Below are 13,319 nucleotides of genomic sequence, written 5' to 3' on the forward strand. Positions count from 1 at the left end.
CACAGTCACAAAGGCTTAATGCTGGTGGATGCAATGATCATCTAACAAAATTACAGTTTATCATTCATTTCGGAAACACCAGTCTTGAGACACTTCTCGCAGGTCTCGTGAACATGGTAGCCTGAAGATTGTGCAGTTATAGTAAGAAGTAAATGATAGCGAAGCACTGAACGTATCAGGTATTTTCAACAAAAAAGTACCGACCATCATGAACTCAACATTGAATCGACAACCATGGAAATTAAAATGCGTTCACGTCAACTAACGTGACATGATATGAAGGCTGTTTCTTCACTTGCACGCAGGTTCACGTGAATTTGAATATCGCGATACATTCTTGCTTTCTTCCCAATCGTCAGTTCACTTATTGCATCTTTGCATACCGCGTCATCTGGACTCAGCAATAACACATAATATATAATACTGGCATTCCCTCTGGTGGTGTAATTTGAAACTTTATTTGTGGTAAATTTCTCTTTCAATTATTCCAAATTTGACTGCCCTTAGAAAGTGTAGGTGAACTTTAATTACGCTCTCCCTGTACATTAACCTATTATTCAAACAGGCCTCGGGAATTGGGCATATAATTTGATACTATATCTATCCTGTTATCATGACTGCTCCCCCCCTCCCCCTCGGAGGCCGATTTAAGGAATTAAAGAAATCAGGTAGACGACGCAGAGGGCGTTGATGTTCTACTCTCTTGTTCTGTCCCTTTGATCATTTCCAAATGTCTTTTATAAGATGTAGATTGGACATTCTTAATGTTTTGCGTATTTCGCAGACTTCTTAATTTTGTTTTCTTGGATTTGCTAATGTAAGTTTCACTTTATGTTAATTGGTAAATTATAGATAAAAACAATAAAATAAAAATGGTATTTCATTTATTTATTTTTTTTTTTTTATTTTATTTTAGGCTACATTTCATTACTTAGAAGATTTCTGAACCAAGAATTGTTCTTGGTTATCGTGTTCTTGTTCAACTGTGTAAATTTTGAGGCGTTCCTGATCTTCATTTGCGATTTTTAAATTCTAATTTGCCTCTCATATTTCTTCATAATTCCAACTCTTCGGACCCTCCTCGCTGAATACATTTGCAATTCTGCTTGTAGGTGAAATCATCGCATGCATATGACGTCCTACCTGTGAACTGTGCAAGTACAGCACACTTTGTTTTGAATTTATACAGTTAAAAATTACTTTTAAAAGAAAGTTATACAAGTGAGTGGAAGTCCCCGATTTCTCCACTCTGGAAAGGTCTCCGTTTGATTCTCGTCTATGACTGGAGGAATTTCTTAAAACCTGCCTATTTGAGATAGTAAGTTAGCCGATCTGAGTAAGGGGGAGTAGGCTTCCCTCAATGTAAATCTGCAAGTGGACACCCAGTTCTTCTACAGACATAACATACAGTATAATGGTGCAATATGGTAAGCCTCCGATTCGCCTAAAACCTAACGAAAAACAAAACAGAGCGTGGAAAAATGAGATATGCAAGATTTGATCAGAAAGTTCTGTGAACGTTGCAAAAATTTAATAATAAATATTAATATCTTCAATATAATCTCCTTCTGCAATCGCGCACTTGTTTCATTGTGGCAGGCATGATGAAACAACCAATTTTTTTTTTTCAGGTCTTCTTTTGTGAATGCTTTAAGGCGCTCCATCGTGTTTGATTGGAGTTTTTTTTTTTTTGAGAAGGCTCAAGTCGTTTCCCTTCCATGCCCTGTTTTAATTTTGGGAATAGCCAAAAGTCGCACTTTGCCAAATCAGATGAATAAGGTAAATATTTTTATCGCTCAAAAATTGCCGCTCAGCGAGTGACGTGTGATAAGGAGCATTGTCATGATGAAGAAGCAAACTGTTTCGCCATTTTTTCGGGTTTTTTTACAGCAGATTGTGTTTCAAACTGTCTTAAAACTTTTGGATACTAAAACGCATGTAAATGTATTTTGGTATCCACAGACAACGTTTTAAACAACAGGTTTGGTTGGGCATCGAATAAGACTTTAAAATGCTATTTAAAATTCACCGATCTTAATTGAAACCAGATGAACGTCATTAATTAAGGATAAAGAGATGGTCGAGTGGGAGAAGACAGAGTGGTAATCAATGGACATTGCTCTTCGTGGACTAACGTTATTAGTGGAATCCCCCAGAGTTCGGTGTTGGGAGACTCCACTTGGACATCGGTCTGATATACCTTTATCAATGATATTGATGAAGGTATATCAGACTTAATGTCCAAGTTTGCAGATAACACAAAGGATCTGGAAAAGTTGGGCAGATGAGCCGTGAGTTGCCACTATGATAAACATTGACAAATGCACAGTGCAGCCTATGGGTAGCTGTAACCCCAGAGTAATGTACCAACTGTGTGGTACTACACTGAGGGTAGTGGAGAATAAAAAATACCTTTGGGGCAATTGTGCAGTCGGATATGAAATTTTCTTATGAGTGCAGACAGGCTCTCAGAGCAGCTCATGGGGTCCTGTCAATGATATACCGCAGGGGTCGGCAACTCTGAGCATGTAACTGCAGCTCTTTCTAACTTTTAGCCCACATAAAGCACAATTTGAAATGGAGTTAGAGGACTTAAATATCAAGGATATGTGGAGTGCAAGACTAAAATGCCTTAAAACTGAAATTGAGGATTTTGAGAGGAAAAAGGCTGCCTTTGCAATTCTACACAAATGGACGGCGATAGATGAGTTGAAAAAGCAAGACCATGCGTGGAGTAGCTTACCGGACACGTATATAAATTTGAAAATGTTTTCGAACATGAACTGTATTAAAAATAAATCAAGAAACCGTCTGAACAATGCGAGTCTCTCAGTTTGTTTAAAGATAAATTACAGCATATTCACCTGATGTTGGGAGAGTCGTTCAAGAAATTCAGCAGCAAAAGTCACGTCAATTTGTATTTACCTAATTGGATGTTTGTTACGTTTTTTTCAGTATTAATAAATAATATTTCGATATATATGTATATATATTTTAATAAAACACCTTCCCACTCTATTCCATTTCTTAAACTCCTCCTCCTCTCCCACCTTGAGCTGAGATGCGGCTCTTCGGATTCTTTTTTTTTTTTTTTAATTAGATAAAAAATGGCTCTTCACTCAAAAAAGGTTACCGAATCCTAATATACAGAAACTTTACTAGCAGGGATAAGAAGTTGATTATGTATTTGTATAAAGCAGTGGTCAGACCATACCTTGAGTACTGCGTACAGTCCATACCTGGAAGCCTCATTTTCGGAAGGATGTAGAGCTGCTGGAATGAGTACAGAGAAGGGCATCGAGATTGGTAAGGGGAACAAAGGGGTGCTCTTAAGAAGAAAGGGTTAATTTCTGAAAATTGCAGCGTCTGGAGACTAGCACCTGCGAGGTAATCTGACTGAATGGATTGAGCAAGATCAATGCTGATGGGATTCTTCCTCTTGCTCAGACTAAGAACCTGAGGGGACATAAATTCAAATTGAGGAAAGACAGTTGTAGAATAGATGTACGAAAATTTGCCTTTAGCCAGCAGGTGGTTGATTGCTGGAACAAACTTCCACCTGTCGTTGTGGAAGTTGGTAGCTTAAATAGATTCAGGGAAGAATTGGACAAACGTCTGGAGCGAATGGATGGGTGAAATGGGAAGGATTTGTTTTGGCTGATGCTTTATAAGCTTGCTTTCTTGCATTATATGCCGCTGCTAATGCTATTTATTCCATCTAATTTCTAATACGTCTGAAGTGAGATGGAATGGGTTGGAATAAAGGATGGCGCATGGTTTGTAGGCTCATCAGAAATTCAGTAGTGAAGTTTGAAATGTGATTGTATTTCATTGAAGTGGTTAGCAGATCCCACTTTTCTTTCTCTATTATTTTGCCCTCGTGAGTAGCATAGTTGGTAGAATCGCCGTCCTCCCCACACTGGGTGGAAAAAACCCGAGTTCGAGTCCCGTCGATAGCGCGAGGAATTTTTTTTGGCCTTTTTCACAACTTGGCTGAGTTAGTCGATCTCAGGCGAGAATTCCGAGTCGATTTGCCTGGTTGCTGGACGAAAAACCCAAGTTCCCAGGAGAAAAAACCAAGCTACCCTTTTCTGAGATCGACTTTCGTCCTTGATGGGATCCCAGGTATTTCCACCTGGTGGTATTGGGAAATTCGGTGATTATATCAATTGTGAATTATCTACCACTAGGACGTTTTGCAATATAAGAATGGTATAAAATCCCAGTCTATTTCTGTGAAAACGTCTTCTTTTTTTTTTCAACGCAGAAGTATAATATTCATTTCAGATGTCCAAGATTTAACATAAATTATTTCTGCTCCCTGGTTACTTATTTTAATTAGAGTTCGAAACCGAAATGAGTTGAGCAGTTTTACATTTGTAAAATTTGTATATATCTCTTAAGAAAGTTTGGCAAGGTATGAGAAGCTGTTAAGAGCCTGCATGGTCTGGTGAGGGAATTCCGCAAGGACCTTGAACCTGATCTTTCTTACATGTCAAGTTTAATTTAGGAATTAGGTCAAAAACACTTGATTAATAAACTAACTTTGTATTATACATGTGGTAATAGAGTAATTCATTTCAAAATTAATTTCGCCACTCGTTGGTTTCGCTAATCTGAAAGCAGAATGACAACTACACATGCTGTCCAAAATATCAGAGGCTTCTGTGATATCGTACATAGGCCATTACATTGAAAACAATCGGATAATTCAGCAATAATAAACGATGGCAAGCGGTCATCTCTGTGTACCTCACATATCGCTTAATGAAAAGTTATTCGCGGATTTTCCAAGATGGAAAAGAAGAAAGATATAACAAGTTCCAGGATATCGATATTGGGTGACTATTTGATGCAGCGACTTCACAGACCTTATCAGTTACCGAAATGGATACGAGCAGGACAATATCGAAATGTGGCATCTTTCTGAACCTCACAATTATCAGATACTTCGGTCACTCAATCGTGAAGAGACATCGTTGAACTTAAACCGTTTGCCTCAATTCCATCCACAAAAACAAGGGACTTTCAAAACGCCCCTCGTGCATTTTATACTTGTATGTACGATGGACATTTTAGAATTTTCGCTTGTCAGCACCCGAGTGTCATTTTTTGCGTGAGTGAATTCCCGTTTAGGAGCGGTGCTAGTATTCAGCTCACCAATTCATATAAACAACACAGGGAAGCGTGTGTTCATTCAGAGTTCATATGGATCATGAAAAACTAAGAGTTTCACGCATACAAATGTTCGAACAGTCATTAAATTTCACGTATCGTTAAGAGAAACTTCGTGCGAGTGTCATAGCCAGTTGATGTAAGGCTAAATCTGCATCGTAGGAAACTTTGAAAGTGATGCACATAATGGGCTGCACCAGTTAGGAGATTGTTTGACCATGATTTTTGTTTTTAATTATTATTCTGATTAAGTCAACATTCGCATTTCTTACGTTTTTATTATTCATTTTTATTTTCAATTTTGAGCTTCACTCGAGATTCAACTACTTATTTATCGCCTTCTTTTTCAATTCTTCAGTCGGAATTCTAGTTCCGCTTAAAACTTTTTCCATTTTCATCATTCTTCCACGATTTTCTCTTACACAAAACAAAGAACGAGACATCCTTTATCTTGTTACATACTTGCAAATATTCGCTTAAAAACAACCGAGGAATTTTCGAAAGTGGCCACATCCCAGGTAGTGTCTGACACGAGACAGGAGAATGGGCGGATACTTATGAGGTCATGGAAAGCACCTTAAGAGGGAACAGCGGCAACAAAGAGGCAGCTACTCCGGTTTAACCTGCTGTCAATGCCAATTTGGGATAGCAAAGCGAGTGTGAAGAGAACTGCAATTTTGTAAACCGTGAGAACAGAGGCTGGAGGCTGTGGCAATTAATCCCCTTTGACAATGTCTACTGCCTCGATGCCCAACTGGCATCTGCCGCCTTCCTAAATGGTTAAGTGTTGGTTATTCAGTTGATTTGACAGGAAAAGAACGAGGGAAATAAGGAAAAAATGAAAGGGAAGGTGGTGTAAAAAGAGGTAAACAAAAAAAACTGTGAAAATGACAAGTAAAATCATCTGTTTTAAATGTTTTTATTTTTTTACTGGGCAGTCCAGTAATAAAAACCCTCAATTTTCAAGTCTTTTCCAATTATCAGTTTTATGTTGAGTACTAAGAGCTGTCCAAATATAATTGAATGAATCTTTATTTATAAGTGCATATAAAGTAAATTTATTTAAAATTAAAAAAATATATATTATTTTAAATTACGTTTCATAATTTTAAATAATTATAACGGGACATGCATTACCCTAACCGTTGAATTAAATGGTGGCATCCACGCTATTGCATTAGTTTGGATGGCACCAAATGGTGCCATCTACCATTTAATTCAACGGTTCGGATAATGTCTGTCCCATTATAATTGTTTAAAATTATGATACGTAATTTAAAATAATATATATTTTTATAACGTTAAATAAATTTACATTATATTACTTCTAAATAAAGATTTATTCAATTATAGATGAACAGCTCTTAGTACTCAATATAAAATTTGATATTTGTAAAAGACTTGATTATCCTCTATCAGTTCTTGTTGCATTATTTAAAATGGTTTTGATGATAGAATTAATCCAAACCAATCACGTTTGATATCAAGAAAAGCTTTTCAGAAGCAGCAAAAATGTCTCCATTATGTGATGGTGATTTGGTGGTGGCGTTGAGCCCTAAGCATGAAACTGAAAGAAATATTTACCAGACTTAGGCGCGATATGGCCATGAATGTTTATAACAAATGATAAGTGGTACAAAGTCTTCAAATAACGTTTTCTGAAACGTGGTAAATGAACTGCACGCTCAGAACATCTGATTCTAAGAGGGTTCGAAAGAAATTATTTTCCTCAGAGCAGAGTAATACCACGCCTACATTAAGTACTATAATATGGTAGTGGACACATTAAGAACTTGCTATAAATTTGTTTCGAACCATATGTTTCATCTTTTAGCCTGCGCAAAGAGCACCCCCATTCGGTGATATTTAGAACTTAAGTTTGCATAAAAGAAGACTTAAAGGACATTGTGTTCCTCTGCTACTAATAGCCCTCCCATAATAATTTTTCCTAGACTTGTGGAACACCGTAGATATAAATACGTATGTGTACACCCTCCTATCAAAAGTTACGGAAACTTGTATTAAGAACAAAATGTATTTATTTATTCAAATAAATTACTAGCGCGTTAGCTTCAGCTGTAATGACCAAGATTTTCTACTAATATCCTTTCTACTAAAATCTATCCTTCCTCTAAAGTATTCATGAGCTCCACTAAAGAAGAAGAACGCCTTGGCCTTACCCTAATTCCGCGTTCTAGTTCATTTGGGTTTAGGTCGGTGCTCTGTGCTGATCACTGAAATGTTCAGATATTATTTTCTTCAAACCACGCTTTCATAATCTTTGCTTAGTGTTGTGGAATGTTGTCGTATTTAAGGTATGTGGTAGACTGAGATTGCAGAACGTTGATTCAGACAGTAATTCTTGAGCTACCTTCTACACAAAGAAGTAAAAATAAAACGTCCATTAAATCGTAAGAGTGTACAGAAAGACGCGTCGCTCTGCAGGAGCGATTTCGATTGATCAGTTCAGGTCCAGTGTTCTGTCCACCATACCAATCAATAGTTTGCATTTGATTTTGTTATCAAAGGCTTGTGGGCTGCAGCTCTTCTTTAAATTCATGGTATGCGGCTCTCCACGTTTGGTGGAATCACAAGTTTGCCATGGTTATTGGCAACTCCAAAATATTCTCTAGGATGTGATGGCGAGAATTGTCATCTCTAGACTTGAATTTCTTCAGCACGTTGCCAGTTGTCCATTTGGAAATGTTAATTTTTGAGGCAATAGCACGCACAGATATTTCTTCCACCTTTCATACAACTACCATTCCCGCCTGAACTGAAATGAATTCCGTTGTCCACCTCCATAGGCCATGAAATTTTTATATTTCGTAGTCACACAATTTCCTGCAGTCAGAAGAGTGTTCAATGACTTTTGGTACAATAGTGCATGTTATGGTTGAGGACGGGCATACAAGGGTACACGGGCGATAAATTGAAGCTAACAACTTTGAAACAAATCAACAAACAAAAATGTACAACAGGTCCCCATATGATACGTGTACTTCTAGGAGGGAAGCATAATGTGCTCCTGTTTCATCTTCCTTCCTTAGATAGAACCACAACCATCACAGCGATACCAGAAATCTGCTCTTTTCTTCAAAAACATTTTTGTTCTGCTTCTACGAAACAAAATGATTGCATGCCTGAGAAATAGTTCAACCAGTTTCACAAAACTGATTGAATATAGAACGCATTTTAAGATAAATCTTCATCTTTTGCATCGAGGTATTCGTATCGCTGTAGTGGCTAAAGCAGGTCACCACAGAAATGCAAGTTCGGGAATATTAACCATGGCAGACCATGATCAAGTTTTCACCATAATTCCCTAATACTTTTTTGTGTTATTTCTCTTAGTGATTTACGCTTATGAGTGGTGCATGGTGGGTTTTCTTATCGCTAATCAGGCAGTTAATTTTGTAGAATCCTAAGAGGATGTGCTTAGGATGAATAATGGTTCTTGCTTGTTAATTATGATTTCATATTTACTTTGTAATTTCATAGTTTGATTGCGCAAGGATTCTTAACCAGCGAAGTTATCCCGGGGTTTCGGTTGTAGTGGGGTTTTGGACATCAAGATCCTTCAAAATTGAAATGTCTGACCATTTTGAAACTGGAATAAGAAAGGTAAGGTGGTAGCAAAAAAATGAGGGCTAAGGGGGAGGAGATGACTGTACAAAATTCTTAAGAACTCCTGGAATAATTAATTAGTTACTTTTCACCTATTTTAAAAAGTCTAGGTTTGATTCCCGTAGTCAAGTGGTTGTCCAATCCGATGATGACACGATCCTTCAAAAGAAAGACCTCAACTGGGACATTATGGAGGAGCTTTCCTTCAGAAATTCACATTTTTCATTGAATAAACACAAATAGACTGGAAAAACTCAATGCACAGATGTGGCAGACATTTAGTGTTCTCAATGGGTTCAAATGGAGGACCATAGCGATTGCAGGGGCTGCCCTTCTAATCGTTCATCCATGTAAACCCACTAAGTTGCTATTTTAATAATTTATAATTTTATCACTTCTGAAGGTTTTTTGGATGCCAAAAAAAATTGTCCTTCCAGATACGATTAAAAGAAAAACTGTGCTTTTTACAGATGAACAGTAGGCGGCATAGCTGCAAAACTTGTATATTGCCGACAGACTGACGTCGGCCCCTTAAAAAAGAAAAACACACCTTCGAAATTCGTAAGGAGAGGCATCTGCCTGTTTTATCCCTTTTTATCGTGACAGACGGATTAGCAATACCGTAAACATGTCGAATGGCCACTTATTACCCAATGGTTGCATAAGCGAACCATGTAAAGCAAAGATTGCTCTACTTAACAGTTGAATGGCAACTCTTGTTTCGTTGCGCTTCTTTAAAGAGGTCCCCCAATGAATGGATCGAATTGTTAAGATCAGCGGGGTTCACTAAAGCCGCCTTTAATGCTCGAGGTTTCCTCATCCAGTGAGTTACAATGGTTAGACAAATTTCTATCGAAATCCCACTAATGAGCAAGCAATGGCAACAGCGAACCCGGTTCTAAACGACTCGTAAAGCAGTCTGAAAGACTTCGTGGTGAAACACCTTGACAAATATGTTTACAGAAGGTCTTTCACGAGGTCTACGGAATTGTTTAGCTCTTCGTAGCTGAATAGAAGTGTGTGAATAGGACTGAATTTCGCTCGAATTTTCTGACGTGGTAAATAATTGCTCGACCGTGTCCTACATTTCGAATTTTAACGCTTCGGAACGAAGTCTTAGAGAAACATAATTGTTCTTTGTGTTTAAACAGGTTATTCGCTACTTCCTAATCCATGTTTTCTTTCCCAAGTGTTGGCTAGTTTCCCAATATTGACCTTTCTCTTTGGTCCATAGAGAATGAATACTGTTGTGAAGAACAGATGAGAAGTTGGTTCACCGACTTCAGGCTTCCTTCTTTGATTGTCGAACCTAAATTCTCCAGAAATGAAGGATAAAAGAATTCAATAATTTATATTATGTTCCTTAATATATAGGTTAAGAGTTCGTGAAACTCTTGATATTTTCTTGTTGATTTGTATGTTGGCTCGATAAAATAAAGAGATTATTTTAATATCCGTTGCCTTTGACCGTTTTATTCTTCCATCTCTCTCTCCCCATTATCTATCGAGTAGTTAGTTACCCCTCTTTCACATGTACTAATTATTACAGTTCCGAACTACTTTTGGCTAATCAGTATTCACTGTTTGATTTTTTTTAAAATTAAAGTTTACTTTACATCGAAGGTTAATTCCAAACTATTTTGCTCATTTTTCAGTGTACAAATCAGTAGTTATTCAACGGATTCCAACCAGATTAGAAATTTCAGTTCTCGGCATTTACTAATTGATATCATTACAGTATAAATCTTTTTCACCATGGCTGATTGCTGCCATGGAAAAAACCGATGCATTGTCCTGGTGAAGCAAAACGTAATCAGCTTGCCTGTTCGCTTTGGCTTGATTGCATCTCGGAATTTAGTTACTAAGTTATCATAGCATTGTCCATTTATTTTTTCCCCTTTGGAAGATAATCTACCACTATTATCCCCTTTGAATCCCAGAAGATAGATGCCATGACCTTGAATGCAAATGGGACTGACGAGGCCTTCGTTGGAGGCGAATGAATCAGTACGCTTCCATTATTTTGATCGTAGTTTTTAATTCTGGGTGATAATAATGAAGCCATATTTCATCTATAGTTAAATATCTGGCCAGAAAGTTTTCAGGATCTGCTTGATAAAGAGCAAAAAATTCCTTTGAAGTTTTGGACTTCAAAAGAAACCCTTGTTTTATCTAATTAATTTGTCAATGTTTTTCACTCGTTCAAACCAGATGCTTGTAGCCTCTATTCCATCTAACAGTGGTCACTGTTGATGGACGTCCACTGTTCAACTTCGGTGTTCGTTTTGGCATATTGAGCCATTCAATTTTTTACAGTTGCATGGGATGGGGCGGATTCTCCTAATACATTTTACACTTCTTAATAACCCCCATTTTCTAAAGATATTTTATTGGGATCTGATGTTCATAACAATGCGCCTTCCTTTCTTTTGTGAGAGGGTGTAAACGTATCAAACAACCCCTCGTACTTAAAGCTGTTGTTGTTATCATCTGTGTGTAATGAGTCGCATACCACTTGAATCAAGTTAAACTCTTGGCAAGAATCATTTATTATAGGAATTTAATAAAATATCCTGAGGCTGTAAAAGATGCGGATAAGAAGTTCAAGAAAAAAGATGGAATACTATACGGTGTAATGTGCGAAAATAAAATATCTTAATACATTCATTCACTTCTTCGAGTGAAGTAAGCTGACACCATTTTCTCTTACCTCATCAATTATAATAAGGAATGATTGTCTTCAAACAGAAGAATCCTTTCTGAATTTGGGCCGCAAATAGACATCAGTAGCTCTTCCTAATGTGTACGAGGTCAAAGACACACCACTTGAAGCGTGATATAACACGCCTGCTTAATCAGTAGTTGGGTTCATTCCTTTAAATAATTGCAGCAACCATGAAAGTAAGGTTTGTAGGACACTGCGACATCTGTTGACTACTCGAAGAAAAATTAGCGTTATGGGTTCTGTTATCGAATAAAATTACAGCTTTGTTCGAGAAAAAAGAAATAATTTAGTGCCGAAATTTCCTTATAAGCCACTGGAAAGTGTGTTTATTCAGCTGGGTGGAGGATTATGACTCACAGCAATTACGAGGAGATTTCCATAAAATGGTAAAGGGAAGAGTTCAGATACGAATAGAGTATGAATATACGCATCTCTACTATTATTTCTTCCCATGATAGAAATGACGCGGATAGTTATGGCACAGAAACACGCAGGACAACTAATGGTTACTTTTTTTTTGTTGTATCTAAAAATAGTCAAACAATTCTATAGTTGCGTTCTGTCACATAATTCTCAAATACACGTATTGTGAATTTGTCTGTGCCTTTGGCAAAATAAAGGTTATCTGTTTATAGAAGCATAAACCGGTAATTCTACAATAATTGGTGTTAAGGTAGCATCTACAGCGCAATCGGAATCCGAGATGAGTCCACTTAAACGTATAAAGAAGTCATTAAAGTCGAAAAGCAATATGATTACTTTTATGCGGATTTTTTTCGGCTTGGATAAATGCTGATTAAACATCTTTAATTAGGAAAAGTATATGTTGGGATACTATACTTCTGCTTGGGAAGAGTGAGCCATTACTGTGATCTAATTCGCCAACCGGAACTCACATAAAGCTGTCTGAAACCGGTTCTGTCTACCTAAACAAGACTAAGTTTTTAATTAACCGATTTCTTGAGAGCAATGTCGTTCAGGGTATTAAAAGGTTTGAACTGATTGCATTCTCCCACTTGCATACCAATGAAACAGATTAGGAAAAACTTTGAAAATTGGTGCACCATCTTTCAAGTGTCCTCGTAACAGACAAACGTACAGTACTGTCACTGGCTTACTTGTAGCAAATCTCCTTAATAACTCGGTCACGAATCTGCCAGGATGATGACAGATAACTTCCGAAGATACATACTGTCTTTTTTGTGTGTGTGCGCGTGCCTGTGTTCTGGATGTTTTCTTAATAAATGACCTAGATAGTTTCGCCAATAGAAGATCAACAGTGATTTAACCATTCTTTGGGAATTCGCTGTGTCCTTGTGAGAATCATAGCGTGCTTTTGACGTGATGAATGATATAAATCTGCGCTGCAGCCAAGACAGCTGTGAAAAACATGTTCTTGTTCAGTCGTTGTCCGGTTTGCATGTTTGCGGGAAAACCAAGGTTTTTTTGGGGGGAGAGGGGGGGGTGAAAAGTTCTCGTACATGAATACACGATGCATAAAAAGTCAAGTTTTTGCATAATTTGATCCTTTTAATGTTACAGTAGAGAGAATTTCTATAGGTGGATCAAGACATTCACTAGTTACTCCACAATGTATTCACTTGAGAGTGAGGACAGCCAGTTAATGACCTTCAACTGCGTCTAGAATTTCTATCCACTATATTATTCTTTAATTGTCAACCATTAACTTTCTTCGGTACAACCTTAGCTATTTTCATTAACGACGAATGCCACGAGCAGCGCGCACAAATCTGGAAGGGGGTCAGCACGTGCAATTGAAACTATCCAAGGG

This window comes from Mastigoproctus giganteus, chromosome 1, assembly GCF_048544385.1.
Source record: "Mastigoproctus giganteus isolate SK-2022 chromosome 1, ASM4854438v1, whole genome shotgun sequence".
In the NCBI taxonomy this organism is placed as follows: Eukaryota; Metazoa; Arthropoda; class Arachnida; order Uropygi; family Thelyphonidae; genus Mastigoproctus; species Mastigoproctus giganteus.